This window comes from Pavona decussata, unplaced genomic scaffold, assembly GCF_977016875.1.
Source record: "Pavona decussata unplaced genomic scaffold, jaPavDecu1.1 SCAFFOLD_61, whole genome shotgun sequence".
NCBI classification, from domain to species: domain Eukaryota; kingdom Metazoa; phylum Cnidaria; class Anthozoa; order Scleractinia; family Agariciidae; genus Pavona; species Pavona decussata.
The window spans coordinates 843,552-854,848 of NW_028145482.1; the positions used below are offsets into that span (position 1 = coordinate 843,552).

The 11,297-nt window shown below is 41.7% G+C and overlaps 1 protein-coding gene, 2 long non-coding RNA genes and 1 pseudogene across 3 annotated transcripts in view; 2 read left to right on the forward strand and 2 right to left on the reverse strand.

Annotated features, from left to right (window-relative positions):
* Window positions 1–11,297, reverse strand: part of LOC146478962 (uncharacterized) — a 186,211-nt gene that overhangs the window by 102,500 nt on the left and 72,414 nt on the right. The window lies entirely within an intron of this gene.
* The window catches only part of LOC146478963 (uncharacterized), a 109,158-nt gene that overhangs the window by 42,958 nt on the left and 54,903 nt on the right, over window positions 1–11,297 (forward strand). The gene's annotated exons all lie outside the window — the stretch shown is intronic.
* Window positions 877–2,219, reverse strand: LOC146478964 (uncharacterized protein KIAA1958-like; annotated as a pseudogene).
* Window positions 8,986–9,740, forward strand: LOC146478965 (uncharacterized). The gene is made up of 2 exons (XR_014864968.1): window positions 8,986–9,283; window positions 9,600–9,740. It is a non-coding gene; the product is annotated as an uncharacterized LOC146478965 (long non-coding RNA).

Genomic DNA, 11,297 nt, shown 5'->3' on the forward strand with positions numbered 1-11,297 from the left:
AAAGGCATCTATGGTAATGGTGGCGGCGAGGAGTGAGTGCGTGTGTGTGTGTGTTGGTGGGGGGGGGGGGGGGGGGGTGCGACGTTGTTTTAAACATAACAGAGGGGGGCTTAGAACTAATTTTTTAGTTTTGGAGGGGGGGTACTGTCTAAGTTTTTGCTAGATAACTCTGGTTTTTCAGCCCCCCACCCCCCCTCCTGATAATTATTGCACAGTCCCTTAATTTCTATCTTCCAAAAAATCTCTTTTTAGACAAAGTTGTGCTACACACGCGCGCGCACACGCGTGTAAACGCGTAGGGAAAAATTTTTTTTTTTTTTTACCCTTTCCAAATGGCGTCAATGTTTTAAAATTCTGCCAGGGAATATCTCATCGGTGCCCACATTAAAGGATTTAGAAGAGGACGGGGGAAGTTGGAATATATAGATTACTTCATGGAAAGTGCGCGCGTACGGTGTTTACGCACGAGTTGTTGACGTATCAGAAATCGAACGAGTGAGTGCAGCGAACTAGTGAGATTTTTGATACAAAACAACGATTGCGTAAACACCGTGCAAAGCACTTTCCACGCTGTAATTTGTTTATTTTATACATACTGAGATTTTTCCGCGTTGATAGGTTTGGTGAACATGTGCACATAGCTCTCAAGTGTTTTATTGTTATACTGAGAGTACACAAGATGGAAGTACACGAAAATATCACATCACTTCAAAAATGAAAACAACAACAGCAAAATGGTTGGAAAAAGATAATTCATACTTGTCTGAAAGTGATTTTAATCAGTTAAGAAATCGAATATCAGGAATTTTCATACAAGAAGTACAAAAAGAAAGTATATGAATGAGACCTGAGGATATGTAACCACGCTAAAACCGTCTATTGCAAGGGAAGGCTATTTTCATCCGAAGAATCTAAAATACGTTTCACACGTTTGAAGGTGTGCTTTCTTGTTGCTGAGTTTGCATTAGGTAACTGATTTACTGTGTTTATGGAAATGTTAAAGTGTCCTCCATGAAGGACTGCTCCGTTAAATACACTTGCTCCATGCATGGTAGGACTGTTAGATGACTGAAAACTACAAGACAGAGTTTCAGCTTCACTCTCCGTAGCCAATGCTCGAAGAAGTTTTGTAGCACGTTCAGTCGAGGTCGCACTCAGTATTCTTGACACGTTTTTTTTTGTTGTTGCTGAGATATGTGGCTATAATTGTTAATGCTTTGGACATTTTTGTGGCCTAAGAGGTGCATTATGTGACTAAAGGGTATGTCGCTGTTGTTTAGTTTTTGTATCATGCGTTTACGAGCGCTGTGATTTGTCAGTCGTTTACTTGACAGGCCTCCTTTTTCCGCCATGGTTTTCATCAAACTGTTTAATTTGTTCTGACCCATTTGTACTTGATTTAAACCACAGTTGATTTGACAAGGTCTTTTTGTGTAATTTATTCCGAGATGGTATGGTGCATCAGGTTTATTCATCGCGTCAGGTCGCTTTTCGGAATAAATCTTGTAAACGGCAACTGGATCTCTTTCAGATGGACCGTTTGGTGCTGCAAAAGCCTTCGGTTTCACAGCTCTGACATTACGAGGTTCCGCTCCCGTTCTAGTTTTCGTTTGCCGTACAGAATACTCTAAATATTCAGTTCCGGTTCCGTCAGCTTCCATGTGAAGTTGCACGTCGCCCCAAGTCATCTGCCAATGTTCTTCACAGCCTCTCAAGCCAAAAATGCACCGAATTGAAAAGCCACACTGTGTTTAGCAAGGCTTTGGCATTTGAGATACCGAGTAAATTCTTTTCGTAAATAATGTTTTCCTCCACATCAGTTAAAGCTTCAGCTGCGTTGGGTTTGTTCCCTTTTCCTTCTTTTTTCAGTTGTTTGCTGCGAGCTTCCAGGCATTTTCTCAATTGATCAAACACAATGTCTTCGATAATACTCGCCGAGTACTTGCGTTGTTTTAAATACCGGTTGAAACTTGAAAACACCCTCGAAGGGTTAATGGTTCATAGTCTTGGCCATATTTCCTTTTCACAGTAACGATGAATTCACTAACGAAGTGGTTGAGCTCTTCTGGTTGAATTTCTTCAATTTTTCTTTGTTCGTTTTTCTCCAGCAGAAATGCTGTAAGTGTAGAGCGTGTGACACGCGTGTGAGTGGTGCGTGACGCGAGATTGTCTATGCCGTGAAGAATGCCGGGAAGAGCAAGGACGAACCATGTGCTCATGGCTGGTGTAATCGGACAGTACGCAGTTTGTACTTGTAATAAAACGTCGTTTACAGTTTAAGCTTGTGGAGTGTGTAACATTGGTGACCCTGCCAGGACTGCTGGAAGCTTTGTCTACGTTGAATCGTCGAGCATCGTTAATTTTGCAGCTTAACCGGCGATAACTTGACCGTGTTTCACCTCTGGCCTGGAAATTTGTGCAAAACACGAAGCGGTGCTTCATTTACCGGAGAGAAATTTTGACTGTGTGCCGGTGATGGTAAGAAAGAAGTTTGAATTTGTTTGACTATGGAGACTCTTGGGGCTCTTCAAATCAGTTTGCAAGTGGTGTTTTGTGGCTTGAGCGAAGAAAAATTAAAAGATGTTTGAAGTAAAGTAAACATGACTTTGGCGCCGGGAAGTAAAGAAAGACTGGTGTTTATTCGAGCACTAAATAAGTATCTCGAGATCGAAGAACTGAACAAAACAACACTAAAGTAATTGACGTTGTATATAGGCATGAAGGAGACGACGACAGAATCCAAGGTGAAAACAGAATCAGTCGAGCATTCCGAAGCAAGCGGGTCAAAAACGGAACAACAACCAGTCCTATCGATTTCTAAGATAAAGAGAGACTTCAAAATTTCAGGCCACATTGGCGACATCTCGCAGAAAGATCGCCTAAGTTTCTTATCGCTTTCCCATCAGATTGAACACGGGTTAAGAAATGATTACAAAGAGGATGAAATCAAAGAAGCCGTGATAAAAGCCATAAACTGCTTTAAGTTTGAGGAGCTATTTAGAGGGAAAGTCGGATTTGACGCTTGCAAAAATGAGGCGAATCTTGCGTTCTCACTATCAAGAGAGAACAGTAACAGAACTATACCACCAGCTTAGTTCAACCGGATGGTGTTGTTTGCATCACAAGAATCCGTGTCAGGGTTAAAGTATGACCCAGCTTTAGCGCATGGAATGTTTTTACATAGTTTTTCCATTGGCCTCTTGAGTGAAAACAGTCAGTCAGATATGAATCCCTATTTACAAAAGGACACCATCAGCGATGAAAAGCTATTTGAAGCACTGAATGTCTGTGTCAGCAACGAGACGGAAAGACTACAAAAGCTTGGCTCGCGGCTGACTCCCAAATTGAATCCAGTGTAAGAGTCTTAGGCTGCTACTGATCGAGTCAAAGAGGGGGGAGGGGGGGGGGGGGGATAAGTGACCAGTTTGGATGAAGTACTGCTCAAGGAGGTCAAACAGCTGAAAGCAAAGATTGCTGCTGTCAAGGGAAGAGTTGCCTCCCCACCACAAGTATCTAGACAGCCTTTTGCACAGCAACCTATGAGGTCACCCCCAAAGTGCAGAATGTTTCAACAAAATGGGGTTGAAAGGGTTTGCGATCTTTGTGGAACGAGTGGCCATTATGCACCTGAATGTTGAGCACGATCTCGTCAACGGGGTAAAGGGTTACAGGGAAACGGATGCTCTTTCACGTGGTGTAAATCTTAAAAAATTGTAAATATTGAAAAATCTCCTAAATATGTAATTTTAACTTCAGACGAGTAACATACCATTCATGATGTCCATAATCATGTACTTTATCAGACTGGATGTTTTTCGTTTAGAACAAAACTGGTTTGATTTTTAAAATAAGGTCTTCGCAGCATGTGGTGTCAGACACTGAAAACCCGGCTAAGGAGCGGTGAATTCAAGATCATAGCCTCACATCAAAAATTATCGGATCGAAGTAAAACATGTATTTCTTGTAATAGTTTACCGTAGGCTATGTTGTGAATTTTTTTTGACAATTTTGAATTTCTCGCTATTGCACACCTCTGGTTGATATTTACAGACATCCGCTCTTAATTATCTGGGGAACGGAGTAAAATAGCTCCGGGTACATCCAGCCAGGTTACAATCTTAGTACATAACAACATCGATAAGGACACTTGCTGAAACGAAGAACCGAACTAGGTCAAATTCAAAAGGGTTAAGTCATTGCTACCAATTGCGAAGCCGCCAGACCAGGAGCACGTCCAGGAAGTAGATTCAGTTGATGTTTCCCCATCAGAAGAACAAGCACAGGAATTGTGGGACCCGCCTGTTGGTCTTAGCCATTTGGAAGAAGAACAGCAATCCATTGTTCGCGAAATGTTACGAAAAGAGCCTGCTGCGTTTGCCAGAGACGAGAATGACGTTGGGTGCATTGATAATTTGGAATTGGAAATCAATCTAAGTGATGACCAGCCTGTGCAAAAGAACTATGTGTCCATTCCAAAACCTCTTTACGGAGACGTGAAGGAGTATTTAGAAGACTTGATCAATCGCAACTGGATCAGCAAGTACCACGTAGTATATTCTTCCCTTATGGTTTGTGTTCGGAAGAAGGATGGTAGTTTACGATTATGTATTGACTATCGAGAACTTAACAGGAAAACTTATCCTAAGCGCCAGCCAATCCCACGGATACAGGATATTCTGAATGGGCTGGGGGAGGGGGGGGGGGGGATAATAAGTGTTTTACTGTTTTTGACCAAGGGAAGGCATATCACCAGGGTCTTATTGCGGAAAAGAGCCGACCCCTTACCGGATTCGTCACCCCTTGGGGACTATATCAATGGAACAGGATCCCATTTGGTTTAATGAATGCCCCCGCAGCCTTTCAGAGATCCACGGAGGAATGTTTGCGCCGATTACGTGACGATATTTGTATTCCATACCTCGATGATATTCTAGCTTATAGCTGAACATTCGAAGATCATTTCAGAGATGTTCAGCGAGTACTGCGTAGACTTCAGGAACATGGGATTAAATTAGAACCATCCAAGTGTAACTTCTTCCATCAAAGGGTCAGATATTTAGGTAGGATCGTGTCAGCTGATGGTTACTCTTTGGACCCGGAGGATACGAAGCAGTACAGCAGTTGAAAAGTGAGAAACCAAACACTGTGGTGGACATCCGCAAGTTACTCGGGTTCCTGGGGTACTACAGACAGCACATTCCAGATTTCTCCCAAGCCCATCTATGACCTTATGGTCGTATCGCAGAGTGCTTATCAAAGTGGTAAATCTGATGCTACAGTCGGGGGAAAACAACAGTTACCAAATAGCCACAGGATCAACTGGTCAGACGATCACCAGGAGAGATTAAACTTGCTAGTTGACTGTGTAACAAGTCCACCATTGATGGTTTTTCCCGATTTTTCCAAACCATTGTTACTGCATACGGATGCCTCTCATGAAGGCCTGGGCGCTGTGTTATATGAATGAATGAATGAATGAATGAATGAATGAATGAATGAATGAATGAATGAATGAATGAATGAATGAATGAATGAATTCTTATATACCGTACATATCACCAAGTCTCATGGCGGTTTACATTTCTGTGGGGTGAGATCGGACGTCAGCATGTGAATATCAGGAGCAGGACAGGAAGTTGATAGTTATCGGTTACGCATCAAGGACCCTAACTCCAGCAGAGAAAAACTATCACTTGCATGCGGGAAAACTGGAATTTCTGGCTCTAAAATGGGCTGTGACTGAAAAATTTCGAGATTATTCATATTATGCTCCATCATCTGACGTCTATACAGATAACAACCCCGTAACGTACATATTAACTTCCGCGAAACTGTCTGCTGTTGGACATCGATGGGCGGCAGAGCTAGCTGACCTCAATTTTTGCCTGCGATATAGACCTGGGAAAACTAACCTCGGTGCAGATATACTATATCGCCTATCGATAGACCCCCGAGAGTACATGAATAGCTGTACTGCTGGAATGGATAAGAAAGCAATTGATGCAGCTATACAGGGACTAACACACCAGAGAGCGGAGGAGATTCCGTCGTTAACTGCAGTCTCCGCGAATATTAGTATTGCAGACCAAGAGCCCCCATGTCAGCGACTTAACTCTTACACAATTGGCACCGGGAGAAACTCGACGAGCCCATCATGAAGTTCAAACAACAAGGATATCCTCCTAAGTTGACAGGCGGAAGGACCAGGGACAATGAGATGTTTTGTTATATAAGAGAATGGAATAATCTTCATACTTCATCAGACGGAACTCTGTGGCGCAAAACCAAGAATCGACAACAGTTAGTTCTTCCCCTAAAGTTGAGACAACTCGTTTACCGGCAGCTACATATGGAGATGGGTCACCTGGGTGTTAACCGAGTGGTGGATTTAGCTAGGTCCAGGTTTTACTGACCCCGCATGCAACGAGACATCACTTATTTCATTACAAACAATTGCAGCTGCATTCGGCAGAAGAAACCAAGTACATCAGTTAGGGCGCCTGTGGAAAGTATCACCACTACAGCACCCTTTGAAATGGTCTCATTCGATTTTTTTTTTCACCTGAAAAAAAGCCAACGAGAATTTGAGTATATTTTACTCGTAGTTGATCACTTTGCGAGGTATGCTCAGGCTTACCCTACTCGAAACAAGACAGCGCGTACTGTAGCTGAAAAACTTTTCAAAGACTACATTCCCAGGTTTGGGTTTCCAGCTCGCCTCCATGGCGACCAGGGTGGAGAATTTGAAAATCAGCTCCTGCGTCAATTAAACAAGTTAACTGGTGTCCCCAAGTCTCGCAAAACGCCGTATTACCCCCAAGGAAATAGACAAGTGGAAAGGATGAATCGCACGTTGTTGTCAATGCTCAGGACCCTTCCAGAGAATGGGCGTGGTCGCGCGAGGGTGCTCCACAGGAACTTAGTTTTGCTTGTGATGCGCTGGAACTTGGAAGCTCAGTAGTTAAACCTGTTATTCAGGCCAGGAGAGCCATTACGAGCCCCACATTGCCACCAAAGACAAGTGACGGGCTGTCCTCAGAGGACGAGAGTGATGACCTAACAGAAACCAGATTAATGGTATAATCAGAAGAGACGGGATTATCACATTCATTATGCTCGGAGCCAAATGAGCCCCTAGATCAGGCCGAAATTGTTCCAACTACAGAAGGCGACCTCAGCATCGGGAGTGAGAATAGGCCAGTTAACGAGGAATTTTCGGATCTTAATATCATCACCGAGGAGAGCATGTCAACCCGACCACAAGGTCAGAGTAGACCACCGCAGATCTTCACATACAACTCCCTAGGAAACCCGGAGTACCAGCGTGTCAATCCATTAGCTAACTACGTTCAAATGCCGTGGACATCACCACCAGCTTTACCAGTTCCCTATCATGGACCTTTCTAGTGTTGGACCTGGCCTCAGGTGCCTTATTTACCACTGTTCTATTGCTGATTATTCCGGGAAAACCAGTCGCGTCATCCAGGAATTAAGGTTGAGGATCATGGATAAGAGAGATGCTGTATGATTTCTTCGTATGAGAGGACTATGTAACATTGACCTTAAATCTCAGTTTAGTTTGTCGTTTTTTTTTTCTAACGTTTCGTTCGTCCATTTGTTTTGGAGGGGGGGTGTGTAGAGCGTTTGACACGCGTGTGAGTGGTGCAGTACGAGAGATTGTTTATACCGTGAAGAATGCCGGGAAGAGCGACGACGAACCATGTGCTCATGGCTGATGTAATCGAACAGTAGGCAGTTTGTACTGATAATAAAACGTCGTTTACAGTTTAAGCTTGTGGAGTGTGTAACATAGGTAGCTTCCCATCCCGCTACGTTTTTTGCTCGAGTGTTTTTGTTTTCTTGGTCGGTAATATATTTTTCGATGGGTTTATCCAACGGTTTGAGCCTACTGCCAGAACATTCAGCCATTAGTAGTTGTTTATCATAATGTTTAAACTCGTCTAGAAATGCCCTGCGAAAAGCCATCGAGCAAAGCTACCACGTTCGACGTTCATTGAAAATGTTGATGCGTTTTGACAGCCGCTTTCTGATAGGACGAAACGGGTTTCCTACGTGTGAGAAAGTCCTTTCGCTGTTATCATTGGCTGCGAGAATTTCCGAACCGGGTTTTCAACAGATGGATTCTATCTGTAAGTCTCAGTATGTATGAAATAATATATATATTTAGCCAAGCCTAAAAGCAGAGCTCCAATTTTTTTTTTGATAGCATTTATAGAAATCTGCTTATCGTATGGACGTAGTTCCTCATCCTTTTTAAAGTTATATATATTTTTAATGCATATGTAGCAAACTCCCCATCAACAATGTAATACCAGGAGCCCATGATCATCGGCTCCTTGTAATATAGAGAGCACAATTATTAAAGGCTGATTTTTTGTAACAGAGGGCATTTTTTCTTTATTTTCCTTTTACCGAGCAAGGGTTGGTGATTGGTTGATCTTTGCGCTTGTACCCCAATCTCGTCCACAGAGCCCACGCGCGTTTTTGAATGGGAATGAAATTCCTAGGAAAATCCATAATCCTTAAATAACAAGGATTGGAACCAGGTTTGTGGGCTCGCGAGAATTGCCCCCCCCTCCCCCCTTCCACCAAACCATGTTTTCGCGAAAAGCGCTGGGCTCTGAAATCTGGTTTGCAGTCCTTGTTATCTATAGTCTCCTTCGCAGCCGTTACAAGGGTCGTCACGCAACGCTCCTCCCCACGGAGCGTAGCGTGACGACACTAATAACGGCTGCGAAGGAGACTATGTTATCTAAGGTCTTCCGATTCCTGATCCTGGACTCCTAGTACCCAGATTCTTCATTTAAAAAAATGGCGGCAATCATGTTCTCAGAGCCCGCATTACCCTTATCCAGCGGAACGGGTGCTGGATAAGGTAGGTACTTCATATATGGTAATTATTTGAGGACATAATAATTACCATATATGAAGTACCTACCCTGGATAAGGGTACCGCGGGCTAGTCTTTGCTTCTAGAGATTTGGATAAAACAGGATAAAAGTAGCAGTGTTCAGACATCTTCCTGTATTAGGATGGTGGATAAAAAAAAAGGATTAATTTCTGCATAAGTTTTCAGGTTTGGAAGCATCGAATTTTTCCTACGCCTCATCTTATTTTCCTGCACGACTGTGTGGAAATGTTCCGTTTTGACAGCAGATTTGAAGGAAAACTTTTAGTGTGATAAGCTTAAATGTCAAAAGTAGAAGGGGTTTTGCTGTGTCGGTGGAAGGCGAAAGGTCCGACAGCTCCGTCAATCAAGGAGGTAAGATAACTTCAAATCTTTATGTATGCATACACACCTTTAAACTGTTTGTAGTGTTGTTTTTTTTCTGACGAGGGAGCAATTTTCTAAAAGAAATCTTTAATCAAGATAATATTAAAATTGCAAGCTAATACGGACAATAGTAGGCCAGTGTTGTTATATGAATTCATTTGGTCTACTAATACTAGGAGATCGTTCCAAACTGGTACACCGTGGAGCAATTGAAAAACGAGTCATTATAAGTTATAGGGATTTACAAAATATTTAAAATTTCATCTTTTTCTAGTCAAATTGAATGAATTTTTTTTATGTTTAGGTTCTGTTTGAGGGAGATGCGCATTGGAGATGTTTGAATACAGGAGAAATATTTCAAGTCAAATTAGCTTTGTGCCATTTTTATATTTTCTTATTGCACGGTTGTAGCTCATTAATTCAATAAATTAGATTGAAAAGCTCATTTTTAAAAATTTCTGTTATTCCCAGGTTGATAGCTATTCTTGTGCGCTTATTTTGGTTTTTGTATAAACTCAAACTAAATGGTCAGTTCCATGCAACTGATATTAATTTACAAGAGAGTCAAGATGTCTTTCTTGCTCTTAACTTAATCTAAGAATGCTGTTGTATAATTTTTGCCATTTGTTTCGGTAGGGATAGGAAAACAGGAACCTTTCATAACTTCCTGTCAATCACATTAGTTCTATTGTTTTGAGAGTGCAAAGTGATACCGTTTTGTTCAGAGAAACCACAGCAGTAATTGGCTGCCTGTTATTCTTGATATTGTAAAGTCAAAACAACAATCACTTGTGAATTCCTTTAGCTACTTTGTATATATGGAAACTAGTAATAATCAAAAGTGGATCAGAGAGTGCGTTTGATAACCTTGATCCTAGCGTAGGTTCTCTCCTTTGCCAATTTGGTGATGATGTCATCTGCCCCTGCAAAATCTACAGGGGTTGCCAGATATACACATGTATGTCCCAATATCCTTTCATTCATGGCAATCAACTTTGGTTCTCCCACACAATCTCAACTCCAATCTGTGTAAGGAGTGTGTTCTTTCTATGTTGAATGCAATAAATGTCGTAAGTCTAATTATTCAAGGGAAAAATTTTTTTTCAGTCCCTAGTCATTTGTACCTGGTTTTAAATTAAGTTAGTAAATTGTTTGACATAGAATCAAATAACAATTGTGTATAAATCCTCTACTGTCGCTGTCAAAATCTTTACCAAAAAAAAATCCATCAGGCAGTTATGGGAGCCGGTTATCCCCAGCAGTTTTTCTACACTTTGGTACACGAGAGCTAACTTGGAGTAAAGTTGGAAATAACACAACAATTAAGGGATAGTGAAATTTTGTGTTGTGCAGTACTGACTATGCAACTGAGAAATCAGGGAATTATCCTTGGAGTGTAAATTTCTGTGTGGGAAGGAAACCACTTAAATTTTGCATTACCCTAGTAAGGAGATTAAGGACCGTGCCTACTATTGTTACTGCGCATACATTCTGCGCATCTCGAGATTCCTATGGGTGGTGCCTACTAATACAGGAATATTTTTGCGCGGTTTAAAACCCATGATACGGAGGAAGCAGAACTTGACAAATGCTTTTGGTATCTCATAAGAAAATTGGGGGTAACCATGTATTTTTCAATTTAGGAAAAAATCCCATACATTGCTTTATATTTTGGCGCTTTTTAGAGATACTGTTGCTTAGTTATCTCTGGAAAATGCATGGTTACCCCCAATTTTCTGTTTAGATTCCAATAGCCCTTGCTAACATCTGCTTTTCCCGCATAGTTATAAACCAAACAAAAATACTTCGGTATTAGTAGGCACCATCCTTAATTTTGGTCCATCAGAGATAAAAAAATCCTGGGGTCATAGGTTTTAGTCCATCAAAGAGTTTTTCTTTACCTATCATGGACCACAATTCCTTACTGAGGTAACACTGAACAGAAAACTAAGCGGTTTCGTTCCACCACAAAAATTTACACCGCAGATTTTATTCTCTGGTT